The following is a 14,043-nucleotide window of genomic DNA, read 5'->3' as shown; positions in this document are numbered from 1 at the left end:
GCTGTAAACCACGAGGCAGTCAATGCCATACGCCACAAGTGTGACGACACTGAGGCGACTACAGTCACAGACCTTGTACAGTCACATAACGACGCAGACAGGAAATCAGAAAGGCTCCAAGAGCAGGCCAGTTAACAAGGGCGCAAACAACTTATATACATTCAATCGCAATAGCGATAACTCTGGCATTGCCATAGCAGAGCCTCGCCTGTTAAATCTATGCAATAGCAATGGAAGCGAACATAATGCGCCCACCAGTGACATTAACTTTGATTCATAGAAAACATGTATTGCAGTAGTAAACAATTGCAACGTAGCTAGTAACAGTAAAGCATTAACAGCCTGTTTTAAAGCAAATAATGATAACTATGCCAAGTCTATTTGTGATGTTAAAGTTATAAGAGGAAATAATGTTGACCATACTAAGTCTAGTTCTGAGGTTAAAGGTGTAAGAAGAAAAGCATGTACTGCAGAAACGAATAATGGATTAGAAGTTGAATATGCATGCCTAAACAATATGCTGTATACAGAAGCTGATAGTAATAAGCATAGCAGAGGCAGGATATGCTAGCCTTACAGCAAGCAACACCCGCACGCAAACATCAACAGCCTCAGCGGCACACAAGCACCCACTATGCCTGACCCCACACTGGAAGCAAGGCTAGGACAACATGAGAACAGGGAGCCCTATAGGAGCAGTACCCCCATCAACAAGAACAAGAGGCACAACATGCTTAGTAAAGTCACAGGGCCCACCATCCATAGCACTAGGATGACACAGCCCCACAACTCCCCGGGATATACCAGCCAAGCAACCTCAGAGCCCCAACAAACAGAAGGCCTGAGCAGTGCATTTCTAGCCCGTAGCCCTGGGCCCACAGAACAGCCCTACCCCAGCTTTACCAGCCCACTACCGCCAGCCACCAGCCCACAGTACACTGACAACATGAGGCCACACTGGCTTCTCCCGGACCACACGGGTCCCCCAGAGTCTCCGGCTATAGATACTGACAGTCAAGAGACACTGGATAGTGATACCAGCATGGAGGTACCAGATATACTAAGAAGAAAAAGCATATGGAACCCCACTCTCAACCCCAGCCTAAACACATTCTCCAAAGTGTGTGAGAGTGAACTAAGGGAATTACCATAAGGCCAAATACAGAAATGACAACCTTAGCAAAGGGGAAAGGGAAGCCCTCTCCTCCTTAAGAAATAACAAACAGGTGGTCATCAAGAAAGCAGACAAGGGGGCAGGGGTGGTGATCATGGATAGATCCAAATACATCAACAAAATGCTTGAGATTCTATCCGACGATACATGTTACCGGCCGGTCACTAAGCCCATGGTGTTAAACAAGTTTAACACCATAGACAATCAACTAGCAAAACTGCTAGCAGACCGGAAGATCTCAGACAGAGTTTGAGTTCATGTCTGTGGACTCCCCTACCATAGGCGTGCTATTCGGGATTCCGAAAATCCACAAGAACCAAGCAGACCCCCCCCCCCCCCCCGAGACACATTGCCTCCTCCAAGAGAACCAAAACAGAATACATTTCAGAAATCTTGGACTATTACTTCAACCCAATAGTCCAGAGCTCGGTATTCTACCTAAAGGACTCCTGGTCGTTTCTGCATGAAATTCACCAGTTACCAGGCCCTTAACAACATATCCAGACTGACCCTAGTCACACTGGATGTGGAATCACTATACCCCAGCATTCCCCACAATGAGGGCACAGAAGTGGTCAAAAGTTACCTGACCACCCACAGGAACTATGACCCCACCAAAGCAGTCACACTCATCAGACTGCTGAAGATGGTACTCTACAACAACTTCTTCACCTTTGAAGACAAAATCTACCAGCAACTGAAAGGCGTAGCCATGGGAGCCAAAATGGCCCCCTCCTATGCCAACCTAGTCCTTAGCTCATGTGAAACAGACTCACTGACCAAGCTCACAGGCTTCCAGCAGGTAGCCCTATACAAAAGATACATAGACATGGTCTTCTGTGGAAGGGGTCACAAGAGGAACTGAATGGATTCCTCACAGAGATCAGAGAAAGCATCGGGTCCCTCTCCTTCACTATCTCCGACATGGGGAACAAAGTGAACTTTCTAGATGTGACCCTGTCCCTGGACCCCTACGAGAACAGATTCTCATCCACACTCTACAGAAAGCCCACCCACAGAAACAACCACCTTGACTATAGGAGCCAACACCCCAGCTTCATGAAAAGAAACATCATTAAGGGCCAATTTGTCAGGCTAAGCTGCATTGTCAGCAATGACCTCGAGTACAAACACCAAAGTAGCAAACTTACCTGACTGTTTCTAGAAAGAAGCTACCCCCCACACCTCATCAGCATAGCTGCCAAAGAGGTTTCAGAACACAGATACACTCGACACAAACCCATCCTAACACATGGGTTCTCCGAACCAACGAGGGAAGCAGACATCTCCCAACCGCGCTTCCCCATCCCCATCAGCAGTGACAGCACCACCATTAAGGACACCATCTCCAAATACTGGGGCATTATTACCAGCAACACGGACCTCAAAAAAACCCTAGGTACCTCGCCACAACTCTGTTACAAGAGAACCAACTCTCTTAAAACACTATTCGAGTGGGCACCCGCAATACCACCCCAAGAAGGGCCAGAGAGCCAGGTGGGCACACATCCATGCGGCCAGTGCGTATGCTGCAAACACATCCACACTACCCCCTCTTGCATACTTCCACACAAGAACACCCCTATTTTTTCAAACAACACTATGACTGCAACAGCAGTTACGTAGTGTACCTAGCTAACTGTCACCATTGCCCCAGCTACTATGTGGGCATGACAACTAGAAAGCTCAGTGACAGAAGCAAGGAACACATGGAAGCGATCAGAAAAGAGGATATCTCCAATGCCCTAGCCAAACACACCTTCACCCACCACCAGCCTTCAAATTTCTAATATTAGAACAAGTACACACTTTCACACAAACTTCCAGCACCCCCCTAGAAGTACAGGAACTGAAGTGGCAGATATACCCCCAGGACTCAATGGAAGCCTCACCATTAAAAGCCTTCTGAAATGGCTCAGATAAAGGCCTAAGAGGTATTCCCACCCCCACCCCCACAAGGTGCAACAAAGTCTCCTCCCCTCTGCATAACTATAAGGTTAGCATAAGTCCTCCCTTGGATTTTCTCAGTATATATACTGCAAGTGAAACAATGTACAGTAGATTTCTGAAGAAGTTCATTTTGCTTAATAAAGGCAGCGAACGAAAGCGCTTAAATCTACGAACCGAGTCAGCGCCTCATTTGTTCCAGACAGACCACCCAGGGTTTACCTAGTAATATATTTATATATGTATATATATTTATATATATATATATATATATATATATATATATATATATATACATATATATTTATATATACAGTATGTATATTACTTTTACTGAGTAAGACGTTTCAGTGATGTGTTACAGCTGGGTGCTGTTCTTCCAGTACTAGCTTTCTTCACAGTCATTAATATCATTGTGTGAGATGTGAGTGGTCTTGAGACACTGCTTTAAGAAAATTCCTTGATAGACTGTATTGCTGAAGGGTTTATAATCCTAAAGATGGTTTTCGCTTTGTTTAGTACTAACCACCTTGTTAAAGGAAATCTCTATCTTGAAGTTAGAAAAATTTTATTTTATTATGCATCAGGATCACTCAGTGCTTCTGATTATGATATTTTGTAACACAAAATGCCCATCACGTTGGCCTGTTGCAGTGATGTGTTCTTGTTTTACAGATTTTCCTTTTGCCTCCTGGAATGCATTTGGGTCCCCTATATTTGACCAGTGAAAAAGAAAAACTGTACCATGAAAAATAAAATGAGAGGAAAACCGCAACAGGATACAAAAAGCTAAGCACTTTCATACCTATATTATGGGACCTGTCAAGGTGATGTGAATTTGTTTTACAGCTTTCCTTCTGACTCCCAGAATATATTTGATACATCTATATATGACCAACAAGAAAACAACTGGACCAAGGAAAATAGCAGGACAGGAATATGGTTAACAAAAGAATATTTTAATAAAGCAACAAAAAGCTAAACACTATTTTCACTACATTAAATCAACATGAGACTGCATCTGACAAACTGAAGCAATTTATTATTATACATACAAATGATCTTAATGTCAAATGATATGTCCAAGTGTCAATACAATATTACAACTGCAGCTTTAAACTCTTCTTCTTTGTCAAATGATATTTAAAATTTAGAGTGCAGCTAATAGGTTAGTACTAGGCTAACTTCACTTGTGGACCACTGTAAGCTTAGCCAGTTATCCCATCTGAGAGTCAAAATTGTACTTTTGTGTCTGTATGGTAAATAACTTAAATCATTATTCCAAACCCCTTATGCATAATTTGCCAAAACAGCTCCCTTATTATCCAAAATGAATTCTCTGTCACCAACTTCCATAAGACAGGACACATAATCCAATACATGAAAAATAAACTTTTTAAAACTACTACAAGACAAAGTGTGTTTATGCAGTGCACTAATTTCATTCCACATTCGAAAATCATAAATGTTCATGCATTCTATTTTTCAAAATCCATTTAATTTCCCCATTTAAGGTGTCTCTCATACACTGCATGCTGCCACATCAATCACAAAATTTGAACTAAGTAAAACACCTGCTGAGGCACATGACCTGTGCGAATTAATACAAAAATCAGACTCGTCCACTTTACATGACTCTAGCTAGAAATAAGGAAACAGAACTGTAGTTCTGTCATCTGGCACCCTGTGAAGTTCCCAAAACCGGCAACCCTCTCAACTCAAAGTTGAGGAGCAAAAATAAAGATGTGTTCTCAAACATGAATTTGAAAGAAAGAAAAAGAAAACCTCTGTGCTCTGAAACTATAAGAAGCCATTTGGCTTATTCCACTGAGCGTTTTGGAAGTGACATCAAATGCAGTACTGCAGTATCAACACTCTTTTTTGAAGCGACAATATCCCTGTAGATTCAAAAAATGGTGCTTGTACTGCACTCCTGCTCCACTGGCACCTGCTGATTGTGCCTGCAACAGCACGTGACCAGTGCAGCCACCCCTTTCGTTCCACCCAGTTATAACTCTGTAAGGAGAGATGTGTTTTTCTATCTCAGTTCATTAAAGTAGCAGTGCCCTGAGTCAGAGGCATCCTACACTGTTTAGAGAAACTAAAGGCATTTATTTATTCACCGAATTACCCTGATTTGTGCTAACTACGCTTATGCTAAGCTTCTGCACAGTTCATTTTAATGCTTCTACAAACCAAACTTGCTAAATTACAGAGTTTAGCTAAGTAGCCAAATCCGTAGTCCTTAAACAATTGCATGGCTTTACCCCAGTCTCTTCCTGAAGCATCAGACTTCTCATTTTAATACAACTCTGCTATTCATTTATAATTTTATAGTTGTCACTTCACAGAAATGATGAGGCTTGCTGTATTTTCTCTTATTTTATTTTCAGACTGTCCTTAAATTATATACAATTTTGTAAATAAAAGCAACACTTCACTGGCCAAAAATAAGACTACTTAGCAGTTTGCTTGTCTACTACTAAAAATGACTCCACCTTGGTATTCACATAAAGATTTATTTAAAACTAGTCTCTGGAAAACAGTTTTCACTTTGGCTGTCAATAAATCATTTTCACTTCATTTGTTTATGTATGACGTCAGCAAGACACAGTCTAAAGATGAAAAATTGTTAGTGGTGATTAACACTAAGAACTACACTAGCAACTACAGAGAATGGCATGCTTAGCCTAATTTCACAAGGCAAGACAGATTCCTTTCTGGAAAAAAAAAAACATGAGATCCAAACAACTGAAAAATGATGGGATCTTCATGATATATGACAGGGAAAATGGATGTGAAGAAATGAAAAGGCAAACAATAGTTTATGGGTATTAAATAAAATTAAGGTTATATTTTTTGGAGAAAAGGTAACTCCTGGATAAGATTACTATATGGAAGGTAGAATTTCATTTTAAGCAAAGTAAATAAATAAAGGCAACATGACTTATTGAGCTTAATTATGCTTCTCCACTTATTAAGATGTCAATACAATGTACAGCATGACAATATGTTTTATACTGTTAAATGCAACACTTATTTTTTAGTTCTTTGACTTTGGTGTTGCCATCTTTTCAGATGCCCAAAATCAAAAATGTTTCATGGAACTCAGAGATTTTGCAGGAGAAGCCATAACCTCAATCAGTGCAAAGTACTGGACTTCAATTTTTTGACAAAATCAGAATCCCTTTGATTACTGTCAAAGTTGTTGTTATGCACTCACCATATTGTTCCATGTTTTTGCCCATCTCACCTTCATTCTATGCTGGTTGTGTTTGGAACAGAGCATCGGTTCCGACTCGGCCTAATTCAAAAGCACGAGAGCTTCCACTGGCTTGAGGCTATACCCTATCCCATGATGCTCAGGGAAGATTACCCATATCTTGTCTGTAAGTGAAAGCATTAATATTTCATATGTACAGAAGCAAAGCTGTCCAGACAAAACTCAGAAGAGATTCAGAGACTCCATATTCCAATTATATCACATTATCTGCCTGATCCTCCAAGATCGGAGGGTGAAGGAGAGTGGGATGCAAGAATGAAGGCGAGATGGACAACAAACATGGAATGTTATTGTGAGTACATAACTTGTTAATGTTATGTTGTCCTACCTCGCCTTCATTCTATGGTGGTTGGGACAGCGTCCCTAGCACCGTCTTTCTTGGGTGGAAGTCGGGAGTGTCAGAGAAGTATTTAAAAGTGGTACAGGATATGTACGAGGGTAGTGTGACAGCAGTGAGGTCTGCGGTGGGAGTGAAGGATGTGTTTAAGGTGGAGGTGGGATTACATCAAGGATCAGCTCTGAGCCCTTTCTTACTTGCAATGGTGATGGACAGGTTGACAGACGAGATCAGACAGGAGTCCCCGTGGACTATGATGTTTGCAGATGACATTGTGATTTGTAGTGAGAGTAGAGAACAGGTGGAGGAGACCCTGAAGAGGTGGAGATATGCTCTAGAGAGAAGAGGAATGAAGGTCAGCAGGACTAAGACAGAATATATGTGTGTGAATAAGAGGAAGGATAGAGGAATGGTGAGGATGCAGGGAGTAGAGGTGGCGAAGGTGGCTGAGTTTAAATACCTGGGATCAAGTGTTCTGAGTAATGGTGAGCTTGGAAGAGAGGTGAAGAAGAGAGTACAGGCAGGATGGAGTGGGTGATGAAGAGTGTCAAGAGTGATTTGTGACAGACGAGTACCAGTAAGAGTGAAAGGGAAGGTCTAACAAGAGGGTAGTGAGACCAGCTATGTTATATGGATTGGAGACAGTGGTACTGACAAAAAGGCAGGAGTCAGAGCTTGACATGGCAGAGTTGAAGATGTTAAGATTTGCACTGGGTGTGATGAGGATGGACAGGATTAGGAATAAGTATATTAGAGGGTCAGCCCAGGTTGGAAGGTTTGGAGACAAAGCCAGAGAGGCAAGATTACATTGGTTTGGACATGTGCTGAGCAGGGATGCAGAGTATATTGGGAAAAAGATGCTAAGGATGAAGCTGCCAGGTAACAGGAAAAGAGGAAGGCCTAAGATAAGCTTTATGGCTGTGGTGAGAGAGGACATGCAGGTGGTTGGTGTAACACAGCAAGATGCAGAAGACAGGAAGAAATGGAAACAGTTGATCCGCTGTGGCAACCCCTAACGGGAGCAGCTGAAAGAAGAAGACGACTGCGATGCCTAGTTTGGAACAGAGCTGAATGGTTTCGTCCCCTGCTTGAACTAGCAGATGCTCAGTGGTGGTAGTTAGAAGCCAGTCATCTAGGTATGGAAACGCACAGAATTCTAGATGCCTCAAGTGAGCTATTACCACCGCCATACATTTGGTGAACACTCTGGGGGCTGTAGTGAGACCAAAGGGCAGGGATCAAAATTGATAATGACTGGCTCCCAGCCGAAAGTGTAAATGTCTCCTGAACCTAATGTCCATTTGTATGTGGTAGTACGCATCCTGGAGATCTATAGAGCACATCCAATTGTCTTTCCCAAAAAAAGCGAGTATTGACTGCAGTGTTACCATCCGGAACTTTGATTTCTTGATGAATTTGTTTAGTCTGCTGACATCCAGAATGGGCTTCCAGTCCCCTGTCTCTTTTGGAACTAAAAAAAACCTTGAGTAAGTTCCGATCCAATTTTGTCTGTGGGGACATTTTGGATGACTTTTTTTTCTAGCAACTTCTGAACTCTGAGGTTGCATAATCCCTTTGACTGGGTGGAATATCGGGGACCGATTGATTCTCCAAAGGGGGAGTGGAAAAGAGTATGTAATAACCTCTGGATATGATAATTTGTACCCATTTGTTTTGTGTGATTTCTAGCCAGGTGTTTGGGTACAGCAACAGACGATCTCTGACTGCCTCCAGAGACGGACAGGTGAGCCTCCTCTCAGGAGTGCTGGAAGGGCTTTCCAAGGAAAGAATCCCTGTTGCCATGATTTTGCAGACCCCCCTCTGCCACGAGGTCGTCTTCCATTGTTACTTCCCCCTCTGCCCCTGGGGGAAGAATCACCACGTGCATCAGGAAAAACTCTTTTGAGATTTGTGGAACCACATTTTCCCCCTTCTGACCTTTAGGATAAGGTCTAGTGGGGAGGGAAAAATGGACTCCCATGGCAGACAGTCTTTCCCTCCTGCTCACATCTGGTTAAGGTCTCTAACTTTTGGCCCGAACAATGATGAGCCATCAAAGAGGGCATTAGTGAAGGAAGACTTGAAGGGTTCAGCAAAGTCACATAAGTGCATCCAGGAATGTCTCCTTAATGAGATTCCAGTACCCGCTGCCCTGCTCTCTCCATCAGCTGTGTAGGAGATTAGCCGCATGGAGGAGTTGACCATGGAGTTTAAGGTGGGGAGCTGAGAGGGAACTTTATCTGAAACTGCTGCAGCTACATTACCATGAAGGGTATCACCTAGATCTTTCAGGGGATCCCTCTGTAGTCTCATAAAATGGTTCAGGTAATTCAGCGATCTAAGCGTGAATTCCGCTGAAGAGAAGATACGCTTTCCATATCTGTCCATCGTTCGAGATTCCTTATTCGGTGGATGAACAGATGAAGTTTCTGACAATTCCTTTTTTGTGGCCGCCGCCACCACCATAGCATCTACTAGGACGCCTTTGGTTAGAAACTCTTTGTCTGTAGGCGCAGTAATGTATTTATTCAGCTTCCTCGGAACAGGTTCCACCGTATCTGGAGAGCCCCACACCTTTCAAGAAATTACATTAATTAACTGGTCAAAAGGCGGAGAATCCCAACAGGTGGAGGGGCGAAACCCAAAAACTTCCAGGTACACCGACTCATCCTCAGAAGGATTGGTGGGCTTCCAGCCATCCTTCTGCTTAGGAATCTCCAGGATGTCGGCAAATGAGACATCCTCAGAGGGGGACTGTGGGCACCCTTCTGATTCATCCAGATCAGTATCTGAGGTGATAGACTCATCCGGGTAGTCTACATGCTTCCTCTTGCACAACCTCTTCCGAGGGACCTCCTCAGAGGGGTATTCTGGGGAGGTTTCAGAAGAGATGAGCTCGCCCCACTGGGGCTTTCTGGGGCTCAGGTTCTCTGCACTTGGGGGGGGGAGCAATGAGGCTGAGACCGACACAGGGGCTTTAAAGGGAAAGAGTACCTGGACCAGAGAGTGGAGCAATCTGAAGTGCCAGCACTCTCTCCATCAGCTCAAAAGCCCCCTTGCCACACTCCAAGGAGGTCCCCGGCTCAGAAGAGATGGAAGACCAACCCCGAGGCAAAGCATTTGGCTCCAAAGCCGATGTAGGAGCCGAGCTCAACTGCGTCGAGGGCCCAAGAGGTAGAATCGGGTCGGACAACTGTCCTAGCTGACTCTCCGCCCCAGACCCAAAGGGAGGATGTCGGCTCCTGGACTCCTCGGTGCTCCGATGGAACCAAGGAAGTCAGAGCAGATGTCGGAACAAATGATCCTGTTGGATGTCTCGGTTCCAATGGTTCCACTATGATCGGACCCAAGTCCTCTGGCTCCGAAGACCCCAGTTGGGTTGCAGGAGGAATTGAAGAAAGGGAAGGGGACTTTGTTGGCTCTGGTTTCTTTTGGGTCAGAGTCAAGAGAATTTTTGCCAACGCTGGTGTCCAAAGAAGTCTCCTCACCACTCGGGCCACGTCATCATTAGATAAACTCCTGGAGGATCAGGAGGACAACAATGGTGACCTCGCTCTTTCTAGGAGCGGAAATCTTAATGTTGGAGTAACCGGTTCCAAAACTGGGGACCAGCTCCTGAACTGAAACTCTGTCAGCTCCGGAGCTGCAGATTGAGCCATAGAGATAGGCTTTACAGAATCAAGAGCCCTTGGTTCCGAACCAGATGATTTTGCCACAATTTTTTTAGGTGGCTCTAAAGCTGGAGCCAAAGTATAAGTCCTTTTGCCCAACTTCTCCAATTTTGAAGAAGGAGATCCTGCAGATGGTTTAGAGCTCTCAGATCCTTCCAAAGCCTCTAGGAAAGGGACCTTCAGCAAACCTCTGATTATTACTTTGTTTTTATGTTCTAGGAGCACTCTGCTACTAAAAGTATGACAAAAGGCACAAGACTCTTGCAAATGGAGGGCAACCAGGCAATAAAAACAACTGGTCTGCCTGTTGGCGAGAGACATCATCTGGTTACATCTGTCACATTTTTTAAACCAGATTATTTCAGTACTTTTTGGTCCTTAGACATGTCTATTAACAAAGAAACTAACAAAAAAAATGGACTAATATGTAGTCCTAAGAAGTTAACTTTGTAAATTCAAAAAATAAAGATATTTATAAACTTGAATCCAGTAATCCTGTACAGTACACTATAATCAGAGTAAAATCTACTACAGCCTTCAACCTAGAAACAACTATGGAAACTTAAGCAATACTAAATAATACACAAGCAACTAGTTTAAGAAGACAAATCAGCTTAGTGCTATTGAATATGAAACTTTTTTTTTTTTTTTTAACTCTAAACAACAATTATGACACAGGGGAGAAGTCCTCCAACTTAAACGGACTCAACACGAATAACAAGGTGAAAGACAAATGGAAAGGTAGGAGAGCAACCCTCTAAGTTAAATGGGCCACAAGGAGCCCTCTAACTTAAATGACCTATCTAGAGGGAAGAAAAAAGCTCTCTAACTAAAACAAGCTTTAAGTGAAGGATAGGGAACTAAAGACAATAAGTACAAGTAGGCCTGACAAAAAAACGATGATGGGCAACAACAGCATAGGCAGGGGAAAAAACACAGTCAAGTATGCAACTAACAACTTGCTAATGCCAAAAAAACTCAACTCTATATATCTAGGAAATATAAACTAGGAAGGAAAGAAAATAGAAAACACTATAACGTAGTCAAGAGCCAGTCAGACGTCACCCGATCTGCTTATGCGGCAAATGAGATCTATCTTCCCTGAGCATCATGGGATAGGGTATAGCCTCGAGCCAGTGGAAGCTCTTGATCTTCTGAATTAGGCTGAGTCAGAACCGATGCTTGGTTCTGAACCCAACCAGCACAGAATGAAGGCGAGATAGGGCAACATAAGATCAGCTGCTTTTTTTATAACAACTTCAGAGCACAAAAACGTTTAGCACAGTGAGCTATGCAACAGAAAGTATAAAGGGTTGTTGCCAAATTTAGGGAGTCTAAAACAAGAAAAATAATCAGACATCCTGTAGATGTTTTAGACATATTTCGGAAATTGTACCAACATTTGTATAAAGTAGAGAAGTGGGGAAATCAAGAAAGAGTACAAATGGAAATATTTATGGAAGAGTCAAGTAAGCCAACGTTAGAGGTAGACGAGGCTCAACAATTAATATTTAAGATAGGAGGAGATGAGATAAAAATGGTGGTGTATAATCAATCTGCAGGAAAGCCCCAGGAATACATGGTATTCTAGTGGAAGTATGGAAGCTACGGGGGAAGAAAGGAAGGTTTTAACAGTATTTTAAAAGGAGGGGAAGGACCAACATCCTAGAAGATAGCTGTGGTGGTTGTAACACATAAATATGGTATAGGCCATTCAGACTTGGCTTTATAAGTGCTTATTTCAATAGCAATCCAAGATTATAAAGTGCTTTAAGTCTATAACAGCTAAAAGAATGGCAAATATGTTGACAAAATTGACAGATATGGGTCAATGTGGTTTTATACGGGGAAGGCAAACATTTGACATTAATAGAACAATGATTATCCAGAGGGAATCAGAATGTAAGAAAATATCGGTGCTGTTGGTGGGTCTTGATGCAGAGAAATCATTCATCAGAGTAATTTTGGATTTTATGAGTAGGGCAATGGAAACATTTGCATTCCCTGAGACAATAATAAGGTTAATTTGGATGAAATTTAAGGGATCAGAAGCAAAAACTAAAGCAGGACGGTTCCTCTCTGGTAAGTTGTGTTTGAACAGAGGAACCAGACAGTGGTGCCCACTTTCCCTTTGTTATTTATATTATATTTAGATCTATTGGTAAGGAAAATAAGGGGCTCTCAAAATTCAAGAATATAATTGGGATGATATTCAAGAAAAGTTGGCTTTATTTGCAGATGATATTTTGATATTTTTAATAAACCAACAAAAGGACATCTCAGTGTTGTGGAACATTTTAAGACAGTTTCAAGTCTTTGCAGGATACAAAATTAATGAAAACAAAACAAAGGGTATAGCTGTAACCTATGTACCCACACATGAATTGCTTTAGCAATATCCATATTTATGAGGATATGATAAAATGAAGGATTTAGGAGTATGGGTTAAAAATGATTCTGCTATGACAGTTAAGGATATGAGGGAAGATACTAAACAAAAAATAATACAAAAACTGAGAAACTGGAAGTTCTTATTTATGGATATGGATAGGAAGATACAAGCAGTGAAAATGTGTTTAGTTCCTTTAGTTTTTTATACAGGTCAGGCATACATTTATCAAGCAGAGGAGAAGTTGTGGGCATCAATTAATAAAGAGATGAACAATTTTATCTGGGAGGGAAACACAGCAAGGGTCAAGTGGGATAGGTTGGTCCTTCCAACTGATATGAAGGAATATTTGAGAGCTACACAGTTAAGGCTTATATTAACACAAGTAGAAAGCTATAATTCAAAGTGAAAAGGGATAATGACGAAGCAGGGGGAATTCAACAAATAGAGAGAGAGTGGGATTTTGGATGCAAATCCTTAAGAAGAATAACAGCTGGACAGCAAGGGAAGGAACAGTAAACTGTGGCACCTTTGACACGGTCAATTTTGAGGAGTGATAGGCCAGTGAGTTCCCATACAACAAAGGATGGCACAGGATGAAACTGAATAGAATGTGCTACAGGAAGATGTTATAGAACTTTCTATAGAATGCCTACAGGAAATGTAGAACAAAAATGTGGCCTCAGTTTAGAAGAAAATGAGCTAAGAGAAGAGTTGCTTGATTTAATAGAGATAGACATACTAAGATCAATGGAAGAAATAGAATACAGAAGGTCAATAAAACCCAAAAAGTCATAAGTCTGATAAAACAAATGAACACAGTAATTAGGACTGCCCATAGAGATCCATGCAATATAATAGAAGTACACAGGATATATTACTGTGCAGCTAAATTAATAACAGATAAAATTATACCACAAGAACACAGGACAGTAAGGGAAAGGAAGGGGAGAAATCGAATACCATCAATGAGGTATCAAATAGAGAAAAACTATAAAGCAATTAAGACAGGAAGGGTCACCGTTAGAAGAATATAAAAGAGGGCACAGATCAACAAAAATACTTAAAAAGATAGATGTGATAAAATCAATGTGCAGTATTATACGGATCAGGATTCATCACGCAGTATTGCAAATAATAAACTAAAAATATCAGCACAGGCAGCAAAACTTAGAAGATACATAGATAAATATAAAAGAAAAGTACAAAATAAGCAATTTATTGATGATCCAAAAAAGGTTT

General features: G+C 41.8%; 1 protein-coding gene across 1 annotated transcript in view; it reads right to left on the bottom strand.

The window, feature by feature from the left end:
• Positions 1-14,043, bottom strand: part of SNX29 (sorting nexin 29) — a 3,382,132-nt gene that overhangs the window by 1,123,640 nt on the left and 2,244,449 nt on the right. The window lies entirely within an intron of this gene.

This window comes from Protopterus annectens, chromosome 12.part0 (assembly GCF_019279795.1).
Source record: "Protopterus annectens isolate FY-2018-M chromosome 12.part0, PAN1.0, whole genome shotgun sequence".
Classification (NCBI taxonomy): Eukaryota; Metazoa; Chordata; order Ceratodontiformes; family Protopteridae; genus Protopterus; species Protopterus annectens.
This window is presented reverse-complemented; position numbering and strand designations above follow the sequence as displayed.